The sequence below is a fragment of the Pristiophorus japonicus genome, chromosome 1 (genome assembly GCF_044704955.1).
Source record: "Pristiophorus japonicus isolate sPriJap1 chromosome 1, sPriJap1.hap1, whole genome shotgun sequence".
NCBI lineage: Eukaryota > Metazoa > Chordata > Chondrichthyes > Pristiophoridae > Pristiophorus > Pristiophorus japonicus.
Genome location: NC_091977.1, coordinates 512,084,037 through 512,106,690, shown reverse-complemented (window position 1 = coordinate 512,106,690; position 22,654 = coordinate 512,084,037). Strand labels below are relative to the sequence as shown.

Here is a 22,654-nt window from a genome sequence, read left to right as displayed (position 1 = left end):
CACGCATCCCTAATTTCTTGTTTGATGCTGTCCCCCTAGTGCACAACTCCCACTAGCGTTTTCTGCACTTTGGTATTCCGCAGCTCCACCCATACAGATTCCAGATCATCCAAGCTAATGTCCTTCCTTACTATTGCGTTAATTTCCTCTTTAACCAGCAATGCTACCCCACCTCCTTTTCCTTTCTGTCTATCCTTCCTGAATGTTGAATACCCCTGGATGTTGAGTTCCCAGCCTTGGTCACCCTGGAGCCATGTCTCCGTGATGCCAATTATATCATATATCATATCTGGTAGGGCGCTGAGCACCTCGAATCTTGTTGCCGAGAGCATGCAGAAACCAAACGCAGACAGCAGAAGGAGTGTGTGGCAAACCAGGCTCCCCACCCACCCTTTCCTTCAACCACTGTCTGTGACAGAGATTGTAATTGCTGCATTGGGCTATACAGCCACCTGAGAACTCACTTTTAGAGTGGAAGCAAGTCTTCCTCAATTTTGAGGGACTGCCTATGATGATGATGAGCCCCCTCTTTCAAACTCCTAGGATGTAGGCCATTAGACCAGGGAACATCGGCTTTCAGTGCCATTAATTTCTCCAGTACTATTTTTTTATTTATACTAATTTCTTTCCGTTCCTCATTCTCGCTAGTCCCTTGGTTCTCCACTATTTCCGAGAGGTTTTTTGCGTCTTTTTCCATGAAGACAGACACAAATTTGTTTAATTTCTCTGCCACTTCCGTCCTCCCCATTGTAATTTCTGCTGTCTCAGCCTGTAAGGAACCCACATTTATTTACGTTAACCTTTTCCTTTTTACATACTATAGAAGCTTTTACAGTCTGTTTGTATGTCTTGCGCTAGTTTACTCTCATATTCTATTTTTCGTTTCTTCATGTAGATGATTTGGATTTCCAGAAGGCATTCGATAAGGTGCCACATAAAACGTTACTGCACAAGATAAGAGCGCACGGGGTTGGGGGGTAATATGTTAGCATGGATTGAGGTTTCGCTACCGAACAAAAAACAGAGAGTCGGGATAAATGGGTCATGTTCTGGTTGGCAAACTGTAACAAGTGGGGTGCCACATGGACCAATGCTGGGGCCACAACTATTTACAATCTATATTAATGACTTGGATGAAGGGACCGAGTGTACTGTAGCCAAATTTACTGATGATACAAAGATAGGTGGGAAAGCAAGCTGTGAGGAAGACACAAAGAATCTGCAAAGTGAGAAAGATAGGTTAAGTGAGTGGGCAAAAGTTTGGCAGATGGACTATCATGTGGGAAAATGTGAGGTTATCCACTTTGGTAGGAAGAATAAAAAAGCAAATTCTTATTTAAATGGAGAAAGTCTACAAAATGCTGCAGTACAGTGTGATCTGGGGGTCCTCGTACATGAAACACAAAAAAAGTTAGCAAGCAGGTACAGCAAGTAATTAGGAAGGCAAATTAAATGTTGGCCTTTATTGCAAGGGGGATGGAGTATAAAAGTAAGGCAGTCTTGTTACCAGGGCATTGGTGAGACAACACCTGGTGTACTCTGCACAGTTTTCTTCTCCTTATTTACCGGTAAGTCAAGGGGTTATAGGGGGGGAGGAACTTAACACAATCACAATCACTAAGGAGGTGGTACTCAGTAAGATAATGGGACTAAAGGCGGATAAATCCCCTCGACCTGATGGCTTGCATCCTAGGGTCTTAAGAGAAGTAGCAGCAGGGATAGTGGATTCCTTGGTTGTAATTTACCAAAATTCCCTGAATTCTGGGAGGTCCCAGCAGATTGGAAAACTGCAAATGTAACGCCCCTATTTAAAAAAGGAGGCAGACAAAAAGCAGGAAACTATAGACCAATTAGCCTAACATCTGTGGTTGGGAAAATGTTGCGGTCCATTATTAAAGAAGCAGTAGCAGGACATTTGAATAAGCAAAATTCAGTCAGGCAGAGTCAGCATGGATTTATGAAGGGGAAGTCATGTTTGACAAATTTGCTAGAATTTTTTGAGGATGTAACAAACAGGGTGGATAAAGGGGAACAAGTAGACATGGTATATTTGGACTTCCAGAAGGCATTTGACAAGGTGCAACATAAAAGGTTACTGCACAAGATAAAAGTTCACGGGGTTGGGGGTAATATATTAGCATGGATAGAAGATTGACTAACTAACAGAGAGTCGGGATAAATGGTTCATTCTCTGGTTGGCAATCGGTAACTCGTGGGGTGCCACAGGGATCAGTGCTGGGACCCCAACTATTTACAACCTACATTAACGACTTGGAAGAAGGGACTGAGTGCAACGTAGCCAAGTTTGCTGACAATACAAAGATGGGAGGAAAAGCAATGTGTGAGGAGGACACAAAAAATCTGCAAAAGGACATAGATAGGCTAAGTGAGTGGGCAAAAACTTGGCAGATGGAGTATAATGTTGGAAAGTGTGAGGTCATGCACTTTGGCAGAAAAAAATCCAAGAGCAAGTTATTATTTAAACGGAGAAAGATTGCAAAATGCCACAGTACAATGGGACCAGGGGGTACTTGTGCATGAAACAAAAAAGGATAGTATGTAGGAACCGCAAGTGATCAGGAAGGTCAATGGTATCTTGGCCCTTATTGCAAAGGGTATGGAGTACAAAAGCAGGGAAGTCTTGCTACAGCTATATAAGGTATTGGTGAGGTCACACCTGGAATACTGCGTGCAGTTTTGGTTTTCATATTTACGAAAGGATATACTTGCTTAGGAGGCAGTTCAGAGAAGGTTCACAAGGTTGATTCTGGGTTGACTTATGAGGGGGTTGACTTATGAGGAAAGGTTGAGGCCTCTATTCATTGGAATTGAGAAGAATAAGAGGTGATCTTATCGAAATGCATAAGATTAAGGGGGCTTGACAAGGTGGATGCAGAAAGGATGTTTCCACTTATGGGGGAGACTAGAACTAGAGGGCATGATCTTAGAATAAGGGGCCACCCATTTAAAACCGAGATGAGGAGGAATTTCTTCTCCCAGACGGTTATAAATCTGTGGAATTCGCTGCCTCAGAGAGCTGTGGAAGCTGGGACATTAAATAAATTTAAGACAGAAATAGACAGTTTCTTAAACGATAAGGGGTTATGGGGAGCCGGCGGGGAAGTGGAGCTGAGTCCATGATAAGATCAGCCATGATCTTATTGAATGGTGGAGCAGACTCGAGGCGCCAAATGGCCTTCCCCTGCTCCTATTTCTTATGTTCTTATCAATTTCTTGGTCCTCCTTTGCTAATTTCTAAATTCCTCCCAATCCGAAGGCTTGGTGCTCTTTTTGGCAACATTTTAAGGGATGCTTTACTGGGAAATGATAGAGGCATTCAGGATACAACTACACCAAAGGGTCAACTAGAAGGTACTTGTAATATATTTGCTTCATGGGTTCTTTGCTTAAGAATTCATAGCAACACATTGCAATTAAGAACTAGTTGGTTTCTTAATCAAAAGGTTTAAAAATCACACTGCACATTATCAGTTCATCCACCAGGCTCACAACCACCTGCCTCATCGTGGATCCCCCAAACCCAACTGGCTGGGGTTTTATTGAATCTTGTGAACATCTCCCAACTCAACAGCTCAACAAACTTGTGAGCATACTCACAGCTGCATATATTACAGAACTCTTCCACTCGAGTCCACGGACCATTAACTGAAAGATTGAGTGGTAAAGGGGAATGCGGGCCCATTAAAGACAGATACAGGTGAGACAATAAAAAATGGCCAACTTAGAACTCTGTATCCATTTCACAGTAGAGGAAGCAGACAAAATACCAGCAGTGCATGGGAACTTAAAAATAGGTCAAGGGGTATTTAATATAAGTAAAAAATTGGCGTTGGAGAAAATAATAGGACTTGATGGTTTCTATCCCAGATATATAAAGAAATACGTGAAGAAATTACAGGTGCAGTAGTTATAATTTTCCAAAGCTCTCTAGCTTCAAAATTGTGCCTTCGGATTGAAAATTGTAAATGTCACTCCATTATTTAAGAAAGGAGGGAGGTAACAGCAGATCCGTCAATTTAACATTAATCGTGGAGACATTATTGGAATTTATCATGTGACAGAGTGACTGAGCATTTGGACACTATAAGATGATCAAAGAGAGTCAATATGGATATATGAAAGATAAGTCATGTTTAACTAAGTGAGTTACATTTTTTAGCGGGTCACTAACATGGTGGATAATAGCCAGAGAATCACCTGCAACATTATGTCTGGTGTCCCCCAAAGATCTAACCTTGGCCTCCTATTTCTCATATTTCCTCTTGGCAACATCATCCGAAAACACAGCGTCAGTTTCCATATGTGTGCTGATGACACCCAGCTCCACCTCACTGCCACTTCTCTCGACCCCTCCATGGTCTCTAAATTGTCAGACTGCTTGTCAGACATCCAGTTCTGGATGAGCAGAAATTTTCTTCAATTGAATATTGGGAAGACCAAAGCCATTATTTTTGGTCCCTGCCACAAACTCCATTCCATAGCCACTGACTCCATTCCTCTCCCCAGGAGAGTCTGAGGCTGAACCAGACTGTTCGCAACATTGGTGTCATATTTGACCCTGAAATAAGCTTTTGGCCACATATCTGCAGCATAACTAAGACCTCCTATTTCCACCTCCGTAACATTGGCCGTCTCCACCCTTGCTTCAGCTCAACTGCTGCTGAAGCCCACATCCATGCCTTTGTTACCTCTAGACTTGACTATTCCAATGCACTCCTGGCTGGCCTCCCACTTTCTACCCTACATAAACTAAAGGTGATCCAAAACTAGGCTGCCCATGTCCTAACACACGCCAAGTCCTGCTCACCCATCACCCCAGTGCTCGCTGACCTACATTGGCTCCTGGTTAAGCAATGCCGGGACATCAAAATTATCATCCTTGTTTTTAAATCCCTCTATGGCTTCGCCCCTCCCTATCTCTGCGATCTCCTTCAGCCCCAGAACCTCCCCCCACCCCGCCGAGATGTCTACGCTGTTGTAATTCTGCCCTCTTGAGCATCCCTGATTATAATTGATCAACCATTGGTGGCCGTGCCTTCTGTTGCCTAGGCCCTAAGCTCTGGAATTCCTTGCCTAAACCTCTCCGCCTCTCTGACTTTCTTTCCTCCTTCAAGATGCTCCTTAAAACTTTGACCAAGTTTTTGCTCACGTGTCCCAATTTCTCTTTATGTGGCTCAGTGTTAAATTTTCTGTCTCATAATACTCTTGTGAAGTGCCTTGGAATGTTTCACTATGTTAAAGGCACTATATAAATACAAGTTGTTGTTGTTGATAGAAGATGTATGGATCTCGAAATGGCATTCGATAAGGTTCCACATGTGATTATTTTCAAAATTGAAAGTGCACGGATCTGGCAATAACCTTGGACATGGGTTGGTAATTGGTTTGGAGGTCGGAGAGAGAGTAGGGATCAAGAGAATGATCCCTCATTACTGGGATGTAACAAGTGGTGTTCCACAGCGATCTGTACAGTGCCTTAGGTTTTCACTATAAATATTAATAACTTGGATGAAGGAGTAGAGAGTTGTATAGCCAAGTTTGTAGATGATATTAAGTTATGTAGCACAGTTGTGTCAGTGGGAGCAAGACGTTACCAAGGGCCAGAGACAGATGAAGCAAGTGGGTAAAGCTATGGCAGATGGTATTCAATGCAGCGAAGTGTGTGAATGCGACAAAGACAAATCTAAATATTTTCTTAATGGTGAGAGACTAGGCGAACAGGGATTTAAAATGTGCATGTATACAAATCACTAAAAGCTAGTGCACAGGTACAAAAAGTAATCAAAAATGTTGGAATTTTGGCCTTTATTTGAAGGGGATTGAAATTCAGAAGTGAGGAAGTGATGTTTCAGTTATTGAGAGCCTTGATCAGACCCTATCTGTATTCAGTTTGGGCAGGGAACCTCAGAAAAGATATACTTGGAGGAGGTACAGCATAACTTTATCAGAATGATACCAGGGCATAAAGGATTAAGACAGGTTGCATAAACTTGGTTTGTATTGCCTTGAGTTTAAAAGGTTTAGGAGTGGTCCAATCGAGATATTGAAAGGGATTCAGTGGGATAGATGCAGAGAAACTATTTCCTCTGGTGGAAGATTCCAAAACAAGGGGGAACAGTCTTAAAACGGAGTAACTCTGTCATGTCTGTAGACCATGTATACTGACTGTATAGTCACATAAGGTGTGCCACCAGAGGGCACTGCGGTGGGAGACCTGAGGGTCACCTGCATAGGGGTGCAGGGCCCAGTATAAAAGGCTGGCCACCATGCTTGTGCCTCACGCTGGAGTTACAATAAATGGGACTAAGGTCACAACAGCTCAAGTACAATACTAGACCTCGTGGAGTCATTCATAAAAGTATTAAAGACGTAACAATTGCCGACTAGATTACAAACTTTCACGCAAAAATGACTAACGGTGCATTAGGAAAGTTCTCAGAGGGTGAAGATTGGGAAGCCTTTATGGAGCGGCTCGACGAATATTTCGTAGCAAACGACCTTGTAGGCGATGATCCGGCCACGCTGGTAGATAAGCGCAGAGCTATCCTGCTGACCAGTTGTGGGCCCGCGGTCTATGGCCTCATCAGGGACTTACTTGCACCAGAGAAAACAATGACCAAGTCATACGAGGAGCTGAAAGTGCTAATTCGGGACCAACTGAAACCGAAGGAGAGCATCCTCACCGCCAGGCAACGATTTTATACACACTGCCGCCCCGAGGGCCAGGAAATCGCGAAGTACGCTGCCAACCTCAGGAGGCTGGCAGGACCCTGTGAATTCGGCGCATCCCTCACCGATGCGTTGTGGGACGCCTTCGTAATTAGCATCGGTCATGAGGCCCTTCTTCACAGGCTACTGTCTGCCGAAACCACCGTCACTCTGCAGAAGGCCATCAGCATCAGCCAGGCGTTCATGACCTCAAGCTGCAGCTCCAAGCAGATGATGACTCACTCTCAGGACTCAAACCCGGCAAGTACTGTACATAGAATGGCGCCTTTCACAGGCAGAACTGTTGAACGTGACTCTGCCCAGGGCAGAGCGTACAGGCCCCCGAGTCCTTTAACTCAGAGACCGCCAAGGGGTGCAAACGTAAGTCGAGTAGCACCATGCTGGCATTGCGGCGGTAATCACAGGACTCATCAGTGTCGGTTCAGAGACTATGTGTGCAAAGACTGCAGCACAAAGGGCCACCTCCAGCGAATGTGCAAAAGAGCTGTGACTCACCACGTGGAAGAGGAGTCAACAGATGGCTGTGAATCCAGCGCGGATTACAAGGTGATGGCTAGAGAGGCAGCTCAGCCCCAGGACGAAGTGTATGGAGTATATACCTGCACCACAGATTGTCCTCCAGTGATAATGGAAATTGTGATAAATGGCGTTCCAGTCTTCATGGAAGTGGACACGGGAGCGAGTCAGTCAGTAATGAGCCAGGAAGCCTTATGTATAGTCACATAAGGTGTGCCACCAGAGGGTACTGCGGTGGGAGACCTGAGGGTCACCTGCATAGGTGTGCAGGACCCAGTATAAAAGGCTGCTCACCATGCTTGTGCCTCACCTCTCGGGTTACAATGAATGGGACTAAGCTCACAACAGTTCAAGTACAATACTAGACCTCGTGAAGTCATTCATAAGAGTATTAAAGACATAACAGACTCCTGCTAACGAACCAGAAGTTGCGCATACCTGTCAAATCCCAAATTTAAAAAATAACATTCACCAAAACAAACAGAGGATCTGAGAAATGCTGAAGCACATCGCTAATAAAGTTTCATTAATGTTACAAAATTGGTTTCATGTTACTAGTGATTTTTCCAGTTTAAGAACCACTTTCTCGAAGGACAAAAAACAACTTTTAAAAATAAACTCACAGTTTGAATTTTATTTAAAATTAACGGTTCCAACATGTTAAGTCCTGACTCTAATGTACTGACTTACACGAGACACATGCTGAAGTCAAGGTCACTCAGGACCTGTACCTTTAATTCCAGCTCTCCAGTGCTGCACTTGTCTGAGACCTCCCTTTATATACCACAGTGGGAGAAGTATGGAGTGTCTCCTGCAAGTGCACCCCTGGTGGTAAGGTATACTTATTGTTACAGGTCATGTATAGCATGGTAAGATACAGTTCTATACAGTAATGTGAGATACATGACATCACCCTCCCCCAAGATCTTATTGCCTTTATAGATTCAATCTCTCAGGTGGTCTGCGCTCTTGCGTGGAGCATCTTAATTGTGGTTCAGTTATTTGCCTTGGTGCCTGTTTTTCATTCGGTGTGATTGCTGGTATCTCGCCTGGACTGTCTGTTTCGTTCGGTGTGATTGCTGGTATCTCGCCTAGGCTGTCTGTTGAGACTGCCCTTTCCTCAGGTTGTTTCACCTGTCTGTTCACCAGGTGTGGTGTGAGTTCCACATTGTAGTCTGCCTCTGGTTCTTCAGTGTTATCAGTGAATCTACTTTTTACTTGGTCTACATGCCTCCGGCAAGTTTGGCCATTGTCCATTTGTACAACCAGTAGCCTGTTTCCCTCTTTGTCTGTTACTATCCCTGCAAGCCATTTGGGACCCCGACCATAGTTTACCACAAACACTTTGTCCCCTATCTCATTCCACCTCCCCCTCAAATTTCGGTCATGGTACTCAGTTAGCTTTTGATGCTCAGCCTCAACAATTTCCTGCATGTCTGGGAGGATTAACGAGAGCCTGGTCTTTAAGGTTCGTTTCATCAATAGTTGCGCAGGGGGAACCCCAGTCAACGAATGCAGACAAGATCTATATGCCAGCAGCAGTCGTGACAGGCGGCTCTGCAGCGTGGGACCTTGGATTCTGAGCATGCCTTGTTTAATGATCTGCGCTGCTCGCTCCGCCTGGCCATTGGAGGACGGCTTGAAAGGTGCCGTCTTAACGTGATTTATACCATGGTCAACTATAAAATCGTGAAATTCTGCGCTGGTAAAGCACGGACCATTATCACTGACCAATATGTCAGGAATGCCGTGCGTTGCAAACATGGTTCAAAGGCTCTCCACAGTGGTGGAGGTGGTGCTCGAGTTTAAAATGGTGCACTCGATCCATTTTGAAAATGCATCAACGACTACGAGGAACATTTTGCCCATGAATGGGCCCACATAGTCTACATGCACCCGCGACCATGGTTTTGTGGGCCAGGGCCAGGGGCTTAGGGGGGCCTCCCTGGGGGCATTACTGAGTTGGGCACAAATGGTGCACCGACGGACGCAGAGCTCCAAGTCTGCATCAATGCCAGGCCACCAGACATGAGATCTGGCTATGGCCTTCATAAGGATGATCCCCGGGTGCTCGCAATGGAGCTCCCGGACAAACGCCTCCCTGCCTCGTAAGGGCATAACTACTCGGCTGCCCCACATCAGGCCGTCTGCCTGTAGTGAGAGTTCATGCATGCGCCTATGGAAGGGTTTGACCTCCTCGGGGCAGGCATCGTGAGCCTCTGCCCAGTCACCAGTTAAAACGCATCTTTTAACTAGAGATAACGTGGGGTCGCTGGTCGTCCAGGCTCTGATTTGGTGAGCCATCATGGGCGAACCTGTGGATTCAAAGGCATTGATTGCCATGACCATGTCATAGTCCTGTTCGTCGGACCCTTCTGTGGTCGCCAGGGGTAGCCTGCTAAGTGCGTCGGCACAGTTGTCTGTGCCTGGTCTGTGCCTTATCGTGTAGTCGTAAGCCGCCAGCATGAGTGCCCACAGCTGAATGCGCGCCGAGGCGTTGGCATTGATTGCCTTGCACTTGGATAGTAAGGACGTGAGGGGTTTGTGGTCGGTTTCGAACGCAAACTTGGCCCCGAAAAGGTATTGGTGCATCTTTTTGACACCGTACACGCACGCGAGCCCCTCTTTCTCAACCATATCGTACCCGCGCTCCGCCCGCGAAAGTGACCTGAAGGCATAAGCAAAGGGCTGCAATTCACCCGCATCATTGACATGCTGTAAAACGCACTTGACCCCATACGCTGACGTATCACACGTAGGGACTAACTTTTTACCTGGGTCATAAAAGGCTAAAACACTCTTGGAACATAGAAGGTTGCGTGCTTTATTGAAGGCGCATTCTTGGGCATCCCCCCAAAACCAATCGCACCCCTTTCTGAGTAGCACGTGGAGAGGCTCCAGCAGCGTGCTCAAGTTCTGCATAAAGTTCCCAAAGTAATTGAGTAGCCTGAGAAAGGCGTGCAGTTCCGAGACATTCCGGGGCCTGGGTGCCAGGCAAATCGCTTCGGTTTTAGACTCGGTTAGGCGGATTTCATCAGCGGCAATCGTTTTGCCCAAAAATTCAACCTCAGGCGCGAGAAACAGACACTTGGATTTCTTAACTCTTAGGCCTACCTGATCCAATTGACTTAATACTTCAAGATTGCGGAGATGAGAGTCGGTGTCCCTGCCCGTGATGAGTATGTCATCTCGAAACACAACCGTCCCCGGGATGGACTTGAGCAGACTTTCCATGTTGCGCTGGAATATAGCAGCTGCCGACCTGATGCCGAATGGGCATCGATTGTACACAAAAAGGCCTCGATGTGTGTTGATGGTGGTGAGTAGCTTAGACTCTTCGGTCAGTTCTTGCGTCATATACGCAGATGTGAGGTCAAGTTTCGAGAAACGTTTTCCTTCAGCCAACGTGGCAAATAGGTCCTCTGCTCTGGGCAGCAGGTATTGGTCCTGTAGGGAGACTCAGTTTATGGTAGACTTGTAATCCCCACAGATTCGCATGGATCCATCAGGCTTCATGACGGGACGATGGGGCTTGCCCAGTCGCTGAATTCCACGGGAGAAATTATGCCTTCCCGCAGAAGCCGGTCCAGTTCGTTTTCAATCTTTTCCCTCATCACATAAGGCACAGCTCTAGCCTTGTGATGGACTGGTCTGGCATTCTGTGTGATGTAGATTCTAACTTTAGCCCCTTTGAAGGTGCCCACACCTGGCTGAAAGAGATGTTCAAATCGGCTTAGAACTGTTGAGCAGGATGTTCCTCTGACGACATGGCGTGAACATCATCCCATTTCCAATTAAGTTCTGCTAGCCAGCTTCTCCCCAACAGGGCTGGGAGATCCCCGGGGACAATCCACAGGGAAAGTCGGTGCACCATCTCTTTGTGTGTGACTGAGAGCATGGCGCTGCCAAGGACTGGGACAATTTCTTTAGTATAGGTCCTTAGTTTGATGTCGATCTTTGTGAGTTTTGGTCTGTTGCTTTTGTGCGGCCACAGCTGTTCAAATTGTTGAACGCTCATGAGGGATTGACTGGCCCCCGTGTCCAGTTCCATGTTGACGGGTATCCCTCATCATAATTGGAGGCGTTTTGGTGTAAGAACAGTGGACATTGATCGTGTTAACCCGCTGTACCTCGGCGTCCCGTGCACTGTTCCAACCATCTTCTGGTCCGCTTTCCGACCCTTTCGATTCATATACCAGCCGAGCTGCTGTTTTCTGCACATGTGAGCCAGATGCCCTGTGTAGTTGCAATTTCTGCAAACGGCATGCTGAAATCGACACACCCTGGTTGAGTGCCTTCCCCCACATCTCCAACACTGACCGTTTCCATTGTTTCTGAAGGATGAGCTGCGTCTGGCTGATCTCCCTTGAGCTTCTCTCAATCTGTTGTTGATTGCTCGTATTGTGGGTTGATGAGGTGTGATCGGCCGTTCATGTGGCCCTTGATTTTGATGGCTTCTGGCGCCATTGTCTGCTGTTGAAGGCCTGCTCTCCTGCCTTTGTCTGTGTGTGGGAGTAGCGGTTTGTTTCACAATGTGGAACCCCTTGTTCCGATGCCTCGTTGGTTGTCGTACCCGAAGTATAGATCAGCCTCGTTTCTTCTTCGCCAAGAACGTCTGTGCAACCAGTGCTGCCGCCTCTAGAGTCAAGTTCTTAGTCTCTATAAGCTTTCGGAATATGCCTGCGTGACCTATTCCTTCAATAAAAAAGTCTCTCAGTACTTATCTCCTTAGTTCATCGGAGAACTCACATGAACTAGCCAGCCTCCGAAGTTCCGCCACGAAGTCGGGTATGCTTTGGCCCACACAGTGTCAGTAGTTGTAGAACCTGTGTCTGGCCATGTGTAGGCTGCTCGTTGGCTTCAGGTGGTCTCTCACCAGTGTGCTCAACTCCTCAGACGACTTGCTTGCTGGTTTCTCGGGTGCCAACAGGTCTTTCATTAAAGCGTATGTTTTCGAGCCACAGCTGGTCAAGAGATGGGCTCTTCTTTTGTCTGCTTTATCGTCGCCCAGCCAGTCTTTGGTCACAAAGCTTTGCTGGAGCCTTTCTATAAAGTCATCCCAATTGTCTCCAGCATTGTATTTCTCATCTGAACTGATGGTAGCCATTCTGTGATCCCGTAACTCGTCGCCACTGTTAAGTCCTGACTCTAATGTACTGACTTACACAAGACACATGCTGAAGTCAAGGTCACTCAGGACCTGCACCTTTAATTCCAGCTCTCCAGTGCTGCACTTGCCTGAGACCTCCCTTTATATACCACAGTGGGACAGGTATGGAGTGTCTCCTACAAGTGCACCCCTGGTGGTAAGGTATGCTTATTGTTACAGGCCATATCCAGTTACAGTCATGTATAGCATGGTATGATACAGTTATATACAGTAATGTGAGATACATGACACAACAGAATTCTCCAAATCCACTTCTTTATTCCTCATTTGGCGAAATCCGGCGACAACAAGAAAAACAAAACACTGGAGCTGCGCATGTGCAACTACTGGTGCGTTGGCAGCATGTCGCGTTCATCTTAAAATTAGAGCTAGGCCACTTGGGAGTGAAATTAGGAAGCACTTGTACACACAGAGGGTAGTGGAAATCTGGAATTCTTTCCCCTAAAAGGCCGTGGATGCTGGGTCAATTGAAATATTCAAGACTGAGATCAATAGAATTTTGTTAGCTAAGAATATCAATGGATATGGAGCAAAGGTGAGTAAATAGAGTTGACGTGCAGATCAACCATTCATTGGCGGAATAGACGCAACTAAATTGCTGACTCCTGTTCATATGACCTCACCATTGATGTCTCAGAGGACATCTGCTTAAGGAGGCAACAGTTCAGTAAGGAGGCACAGAAGAAGCTGCTTGCCACATTGCCAACTGACTAAACATCCTCTCAAACACAAAAAACGAAGAACACACATACTTCAGAACAATAAGCTTCCCACTACAAAGTGGCTTTACCATAAAGGTATATATTTATAGAAAGTGTATTTTTAACCACTGTGCTTATTCTTGGTGCCATGTATCCGGGTGCTGCACCAAGATGATACCTGAGTGCCAAGAAGACCAGCAGTGCTTGGTTGCGGTGTGATATCATGAGCCTCTCGGGACTACGGTGACCCTCGTCTCCGAGCTTCTGGGTTCTGGGAGAACTCTCCAGTTGGCCTGGATAACCTGGTCCTGTATCCTGACACTTATATGAGCAGAATTTTCTCAAATTCAGGAGGCTTTAGGTTTTTACCAATTCGCCACTACTGGAATTTGTCAATGGATGTAAATGAAAATCGATTTTAATGATCCTTAATGATATAGTCGTTGTATTCTGAAAAACATAATAGTATTTTCTCACAAATTAAATATTTTATCGTACATTTTGGTATGTTACATCATGCATAGAATTTTGAATATAAATATAATGTTAATTTATGTAAATATATGTTGAACATTGCTATGCCCTTTTTAGACATTTTTCATCACAAAAGCAGCTTTTGCTTTGTGTCTAATTGTGTAGTGCTGATTTTTTTTACATCAGTATTGCAACAGTTCTCCCATTGTATTAACTGTTCCCGAGTAGGAGTTAAGGGAGTTTAGACCACAGATGTTGCCAGGAGAAGCATTAATGTCATGCTCTGGCGATTCTCCCCGCCGCCCCCCCCTCTGCCAGCTCTCCTTTCCAGCCAACTTCTTCATCTCCCATTGACAAGTAAAATTCACTTTCAAGGATAAATTTATGTATGGTTGTCAGACAAGAATAAGATCTCAATTGCCTTCTTTTTGACAATTCCAGCTGTTCAGCGATATACCAACCAGAGTGACTCATGGGAATTAATACACACAGTAGATGTACTTTATTTAATTTGTATATACTTTTACGACTTTTCCATCTGATTGTATTCCACACATTCATTTACTAATTTCTGGAAAAAAGCAGCAAGTCTATTGTGTATGTTGTCAACCCAGAGAACGCACTTGAAAGATAGTCTGAGGAAAACAAAATCAAGCAGGTCCACATATGGTTGTTTACAACATCCACTGTCCATTGATTTGTTGGGTTTTATAAATACAAGTTGTTGTTGTTGTTGTTATGACAATCCAGCAGCATTATGGTCACTTTTATTGATACCAGCTTTTTATGTTCAGATTTTTTAAAACTGAATTTAAATTATCAACCAACATGGTGGGGTTTAAACTCAGGATCTCTGGATTATTAGTCCAGTAACATAGCCACTACACAATTGTGCAGCAACATGCATTTTATGATTTGGGAAAATTGGTCAGATACACTGACATGTCAGAAGCAAAATCAATTAATATGCTAAACAGGCAGCTCAACAACGTGATTCACTACACCAGCTGTAAGACATATTCCTTTTCTAATTCCGAGGAAGAATTGGGCCCGTGCTACTTCAGTACAGAACGACCCCCGTTATTCAAAGAATATATGTATGCCGGGTATCCACCTGAAGGTCCCCCGAGTCTGTTATCAGAAGTTTGTAGGCAGGATGTACAGCACAGGAAACTGCCATTCAGAGAAGCAAATGAACTAGACTTGTTGCTCCAGATGCCAAACAATTTAAAAGTAATTAGAAAGACCTCCTGGACACACCACACAGCAGCAAACAGGCAGAACTGTCAACATTGAATCAATCCTCAATGTGAGATTTTCAATCACGAGGATAAACCTGAGGCATTCACTCATGGCAAAAACTAAAACATGGCTAAAAGTGGCAAGTTGCATCTGTCACAGTGGGCTGCAATGGATTATCAGGTGGCGTTATTACTTTCGAGTTTCTCTGCTCTTTTTCTACCGTTCTCTTTTTCTTTATTCACACACAGTTGTGGGATTTCTCCTTGCAAACAGAATAAAAAGCAAGAGAGGGCTTTAAATAGAGGACTATCCTTGAATTCATATTGATATTTATAGCCCTTTCTTAGAATGTCAAAGCCTCTAGTTTTAATGCAAAACTTTCCTTATTTTTGTCAATGCAGAGATAGGTATATCTGCCTGTTTTTCTTGTTTATTTTGCTGTCTAGCATTTTCTTTATTCCCCCTCTTGTCCAAAACATTTATCCTCCCCTATTTTTGGACCAGTTGTGTCAAGCACAAAATGTATTTTTCTCTGGTATCTCTCCCTGCAAAAGAGGTTTGTTTAATAAGCTTTGTTAAGATTCACTAGCTGAAGTTCCCTGCTGGCTGTGAGTTTATCCAGTAAGTGATTTATTCTGACCAGGAAGTTCCTTTTTTTTCTGTGCTGGCTTAGCTGATATCAGGTGACAGTAGTGACTCTACAACTGGTTTCAGTGCCCTGGATCAGAGAGGGGAAAATTAGCCAGGTCATCTACTTCTAGTTGTATTCGACTGAACCCTGGGGTTCGCACTTGAGTAACGGCCTGCTATGTATTTAACACCTTGCAACCTGTATCACACTACCACCAGGGGGCCTATCTGTTGGAGTCCCAAGGGATCCCAGCATCCCTTGGGAGCACGGTATATAAGCAGGCCACCCAAGAGGTACCGGCTCTCTGGAATCTTCTTAAAGGAGCTAAGGTCACACTTGCTCATTGTTCACAGTACTCAGTTTCATCCTTTATTATGAACGCATCAATTGGTAACGAACAACTGCGCGAAAATTCAAAGAACAGTTGGTATAAGAACATAAGAACATAAGAATTAGGAACAGGAGTAGGCCATCTAGCCCCTCGAGCCTGCTCCGCCATTCAATAAGATCATGGCTGATCTGGTCGTGGACTTAGCTCCACTTACCCGCCCTCTCCCCGTAACCCTTAATTCCCTTATTGCTTAAAAATCTATCTATCTTTGACTTGAAAACATTCAATGAGCCAGCCTCAACTGCTTCCTTGGGCAGAGAATTCCACAGATTCACAGCCCTCTGGGAGAAGAAATTCTTTCTCAACTCGGTTTTAAATTGGCTCCTCCGTATTTTGAGGCTGTGCCCCCTAGTGTAGTCTCCCCCACCAATGGAAACAACCTCTCTGCCTCTATCTTGTCTATCCCTTTCATGATTTTAAATGTTTTTATAAGATCACCCCTCATCCTTCTGAACTCCAAGGAGTAAAGACCCAGTCTACTCAATCTATCATCATAAGATAACCCCGTCATTTCTCGACTCAGCCTAGTGAATCGTCTCTGTACCCCTTCCAAAGCTAGTATTTCCTTCTTTAAGTAAGATGACCAAAACTGCACGCAGTACTGCAGGTGCAGCCTTACCAATACCTTATACAGTTGCAACAACACCTCCCTGCTTTTGTACTCCATCCCTTTCGCAATGAAGGCCAACATTCCATTTGCCTTCCTGATTACCTGCTGCACCTGCAAACTAACTTTTTGGGATTCATGCACAAGGACCCCCAGGTCCCTCTGCACCACAGCATGTTGTAATTTCTCCCCATTCAAATAATATTCCCTTTTACTGTTTTTTTTCCCCAAGGTGGATGACCTCACACTTTCCGACATTGTATTCCATCTGCCAAACCTTAGCCCATTCGCTTAACCTATCCAAATCTCCTTTCAGCCTCTCTGAGTCCTCTACACAACCCGCTTTCCCACTAATCTTAGTGTCATCTGCAAATTTTGTTGCACTACACTCTGTCCCCTCTTCCAGGTCATCTATGTATATTGTAAACAGTTGTGGTCCCAGTACCGATCCCTGTGGCACACCACTAACCACAGATTTCCAACCGGAAAAGGACCCATTTATCCCGAATCTCTGCTTTCTGTTCGCCAGCCAATTCTCTATCCATGCTAATACAATTCTCTATCCATGCTAATACATTTCCTCTGACTCCGCGTACCTTTATCTTCTGCAGTAACCTTTTGTGTGGCACCTTATCGAATGCCTTTTGGAAATCTAAATACACCACATCCATCGGTACACCTCTATCCACCATGCTCGTTATATCCTCAAAGAATTCCAGTAAGTTAGTTAAACATGATTTCCCTTTCATGAATCCATGCTGCGTCTGCTTGATTGCACTATTCCTATCCAGATGTCCCGCTATTTCTTCCTTAATGATAGTTTCAAGCAATTCCCCCACTACAGATGTTAAACTAACCGGCCTATAGTTACCTGCCTTTTGCCTGCCCCCTTTTTTAAACAGAGGCATTACATTAGCTGCTCTCCAATCCGCTGGTACCTCCCCAGAGTCCAGAGAATTTTGGCAGATTATAACAAATGCATCTGCTATAACTTCTGCCATCTCTTTTAATACCCTGGGATGCATTTCATCAGGACCAGGGGACTTGTCTACCTTCAGTCCCATTAGTCTGTCCAGCACTACCTCCCTAGTGATAGTGATCATCTCAAGGTCCTCCCTTCCCACGTTCCTGTGACCAGCAATTTTTGGCATGGTTTTTGTGTCTTCCACTGTGAAGACGGAAGCAAAATAATTGTTTAAGGTCTCAGCCATTTCCACATTTCCCATTATTAAATCCCCCTTTTCATCTTCTAAGGGACCAACATTTACTTTAGTCACTCTTTTCCGTTTTATATATCTGTAAAAGCTTTTACTATCTGTTTTTATGTTTTGCGCAAGTTTACCTTCGTAATCTATCTTCCCTTTCTTTATTGCTTTTTTAGTCATTCTTTGCTGTTGCTTAAAATTTTCCCAATCCTCTAGTTTCCCACTAACTTTGGCCACCTTATATGCATTGGTCTTTGATTTGATACTTTCCTTTATTTCCTTGGTTATCCACGGCTGGTTATCTCTTCTCTTGCCGCCCTTCTTTTTCACTGGAATATATTTTTGTTGCGCATTATGAAAGAGCTCCTTAAAAGTCCTCCACTGTTCCTCAATTGTGCCACCGTTTAGTCCTTGTTTCCAGTCTACTTTAGCCAACTCTGCCCTCATCCCACTGTAGTCCCCTTTGTTTAAGCATAGTACGCTCGTTTCTGACACAACTTCCTCATCCTCAATCTGTATTATAAATTCAACCATATTGTGATCACTCATTCCGAGAGGATCTTTTACGAGGAGATCGTTTATTTTTCCTGTCTCGTTACACAGGACCAGATCCAAAATGGCTTGCTCCCTTGTAGGCTCTGTTACATACTGTTCTAAGAAACAATCCCGTATACATTCTATGAATTCCTCCTCCAGGCTACCCCCTGCGATTTGATTTGACCAATCGATATGTCGGTTAAAATCCCCCATAACTACTGCCGTTCCTTTTTCACATGCCTCCATTTTCACATGCCTGCATTATTCCCTTGATTATTGCCCGCCCCACCATGAAGTTATTATTTGGGGGTCTATAAACTACGCCGACCAGTGACTTTTTCCCCTTACTATCTCTAATCTCCACCCACATTGATTCAACATTTTGTTCATTGGAGCCAATATCATCCCTCACAACTGCCCTGATATCATCATTTATTAACAGAGCTACCCCACCTCCTTTCCCTTCTTGCCTATCTTTCTGAATCGTCAGATACCCCTGTATGTTTAATTCCCAGTCTTGGCCACCTTGCAACCATGTTTCTGTAATGGCCACCAAATCATACCCATTTGTAATGATTTGTGCCTTCAACTCATTTACTTTATTTCTAATGCTGCGTGCGTTTAGGTAGAGTGTTTTCATCCTAGTTTTTAAACCATGATTTTTAGTTTTTATCCCTCCTGCAGCCCTTTTATATTCAGTGGCTCTTTTTGTTTCTTGCCTTTGGTTTCTCTGCCCTCCACTTTTACTCATCTCTTTTCTGTCTTTTGTTTTTGTCTCCTTTTTGTTTCCCTCTGTCTCCCTGTATTGGTTCCCATCCCCCTGCCATATTAGTTTAAATCCTCCCCAACAGCACTAGCAAACACTCCCCCTAGGACATTGGTTCCGTTCCTGCCCAAGTGCAGACCGTCCGGTTTGTACTGGTCCCACCTCCCCCAGAACCTGTTCCAATGCCCCACGAATTTGAATCCCTCCCTGCTGCACCACTGCTCAAGCCACGTATGCATCTGTGCTATCCTGTGATTCCTACTCTGACTAGCACGTGGCACTGGTAGCAATCCCGAGATTACTACTTTTGAGGTCCTACTTTTTAATTTAACTCCTAGCTCCTTAAATTCGTCTCGTAGGACCTTATCCCTTTTTTTACCTATGTCGTTGGTACCAATGTGCACCACGACAACTGGCTGTTCTCCCTCCCTTTTCAGAATGTCCTGCACTCGCTCGGAGACATCCTTGACCCTTGCACCAGGGAGGCAACATACCATCCTGGAGTCTCGATTGCGGCCGCAGAAACGCTTATTTATTCCCCTTATGATTGAGGTATCCTGGAGAAGTTCTCCGAAGGGGACGATTGTGAGGCCACCACGGAGATACTCGACCAATACTTTGTGGCCAACGAGCTGGAAGGGGACGAAAACGCTGCCAAACGATGGCCGATCCTCCTTACTGTCTGTGGTGCAACAACCTATGGCCTCATGAAGAATCTCCTAGCTCCGGTAAAACCAACAGCTAAATCCTATGAATAATTGTTTACACTGGTCCGGGAACACTAAATCCTAAGGAAAGCGTTTTGATGGCGAGATATCGGTTCTACATGTATCAATGGTCGGAGGACCAGGAAGTGGCGAGCTATGGCGTCGAACTATGGTGCCTTGCAGGACATTGTGAATTTGAGGGATTCCTAGAACAAGTGCTGAGAGACTTTTTTGTACTGGGCATTGGCCATGAGGCAATCCTTCGCAAACTGTTGACTGTTGAAACTCCGAATCTAAGCAAAGCCATAACGATAGCCCAGGCATTTATGTCCACCAGCAACAACACCAAACAGATTTTGCAGAGTAAAGAAGTTTCGGCCAATACTGTGCACAAAGCAATGTCGTTTTCGAACAGGAATATACATAGCAGAACGGACATGCCGGCTGCTGCTGCACGATCTCAGGTGACCCAGAGTGCGGCATCAATCGTTAATGCAAGGCAGCTAACACCTTGTTGGCGTTGTGGAGGTGATCATCGGGCCCATCAATGCTGCTTCAAGCACTATGCTATGTGTGCAACGGCTGCAGAACAATGGGACCCCTCCAGCAAATGTACAGGCGAGCTGTAAACTCTGCAAACCACCACGTTGCAGAGGAAGATCGATCCACTGTGGATCAGGCTGAATTGGAGACTCGCACCAAGGAGGCAGAAGTGTACGGGGTACACACATTCACCACGAAATGTCCATCAATAATGTTAAAAGTTGAACTGAACGGAATTCCAGTGTCTATGGAACTGGACACGGGTGTGAGTCAGTCCATAATGAGTAAAAAGGCCTTCCAATGGCTGTGGTGCAACAAGGCCCAAGCTCAGCCCCATTCACTCCAAACTAAGGACTTATACTAGGAACTAATCCCTGTAATTGGCAGTGCAGAAGTCAAAGTCTCCTATGATGGAGCAGTTCACGAACTCCCGCTGTGGATCGTGCCAGAGGATGGCCCCACATTGTTTGGCAGAAGCTGACTGGGAAAAATCCGCTGGAACTGGGACAACATCCAAGCGATTTCGTCCATCGATGACGCCTCATGTACCCAGGTTCTGAGCAGGTTTCCATCATTGTTCGAGCCAGGCATTGGAAGCTTCTCGGGGGCAAAAGTGCAGATCCATTTGGTTCCCGGTATGTGACCCATCCACCACAAGGCACGGGCGGTACCATATATGATGCGTGAGAAAGTGGAAATTGAGCTGGACAGGCTGTAGCGAGAAGGCGTCATCGCGCCAGTGGAATTCAACGAGTGGGCCAGTCTGATTGTCCCGGTACTTAAAGAGGACGGCACGGTCAGAATTTGTGGGGACTATAAAGTAACGATTAACCTTTTTTCACTGCAGGACCAGTACCCGCTACCCAGTGCAGACAACCTATTTGCGACCCTGGCTGGAGGGAAGACGTTCATCAAGTTGGACCTGACCTCGGCCTACATGGAGCTGGAGGAGTCTTCGAAGAGGAGATGTCACCTGCATCAATACGCACAAAGGTCTGTTCATCTATAACAGATGCCGTTCAGGATTCGGTCGGCTACGGCAAAATCTTCCAACGGAACATGGAAAGTCTGCTAAAGTCGGTTCCTTGCATCGTGGTTTTCCAGGACGACGTACTGGTTACAGGTCGGGACACCATTGAGCACTTGAAGAATCTGGAAGAGGTTCTTAGTCGGTTGGATCGCGTGGGACTCAGGTTGAAACGCTCGAAGTGTGTTTTCCTAGCGCCGGAGGTTGAGTTCTTGGGAAGAAGAATCGCAGCAGACGGCATCAGACCCACCGACGCCAAGACGGAAGCCAACAAGAACGCGCCGAGACCACAGAATGTGACGGAGCTGCGATCGTTCCTGGGACTCCTTAACTATTTCGGTAATTTCCTACCTGGGTTAAGCACCCTGCTAGAACCTCTACATGTGCTACTGCGCAAGGGAGACGACTGGGTATGGGGGAATTCACAAGAGGCTGCCTTTGAGAAAGGCAGGAATCTGTTGTGTTCAAACAAACTGCTTGTCCTGTATAACCCATGTAAATGATTAGTGCTAGCTTGCGATGCATTGTCATACGGGGTCGGGTGTGTGTTACAACAGGCTAACGAATTGGGGACTTTACAACCGGTCGTTTATGAATCCAGGAATTTGTCCAGGCCGAAAGGGCCTACAGCATGATTGAAAAAGATGCTCTGGCGTGCGTTTACGGGGTAAAAAAAATGCACCAGTACTTGTTTGGCCTCAAGTTTGAGCTTGAAACTGACCACAAGCTGCTCATATCGCTGTTATCTGAAAGCAAAGGGATTAACATCAATGCCTCTGCCCACATCCAAAGATGGGCGCTCATGCTGTCGGCATACAATTATGTAATCCAACACAGACCGGGTACAGAGAATTGTGCTGATGCTCTCAGTTGGCTACCACTGCCCACCACCGTGTTGGAAATGGCACAGCCTGCAGACTTGCTCATGGTAATGGATGCATTCGAAAAGTCACCCTTTACCGCCCGCCAGATCAGGACCTGGATCAGCCAGGATCCTTTACTGTCCTTGGGAAAAAGCTGTGTCCTCCATGGGAGCTGGTCCAGCGTCCCAGTAGAGATGCAGGAGGCGATTAAGCCATTCCACAGGTGCAAAGACGAAATGTCCCTGCAGGTGGACTGTCTGTTGTGGGGTAATCGCGTGGTCTTGCCCAAGAAAGGCAGAGATACGTTCATTTGTGAACGGCACGGCACCCACCCAGGCATTGTAATGATGAAAGCCATAGCCAGATCCCATGTGTGGTGGCCCGGCATCAACTTAGATTTAGAGCCATGCATGCGCCAGTGCAACACTTGCTCTCAGCTGAGCAATGCAGCCAGAGAGGCACTGCTAAGCTTGTGGTCATGGCCCTCCAAACCGTGGTCGAGGATCCACGTGGATTTTGCGGGC

General features: G+C 45.5%; 1 protein-coding gene across 1 annotated transcript in view; it reads left to right on the top strand.

Annotated features, from left to right (window-relative positions):
* Positions 1-22,654, top strand: part of LOC139260395 (uncharacterized) — a 56,248-nt gene that overhangs the window by 17,417 nt on the left and 16,177 nt on the right. The window lies entirely within an intron of this gene.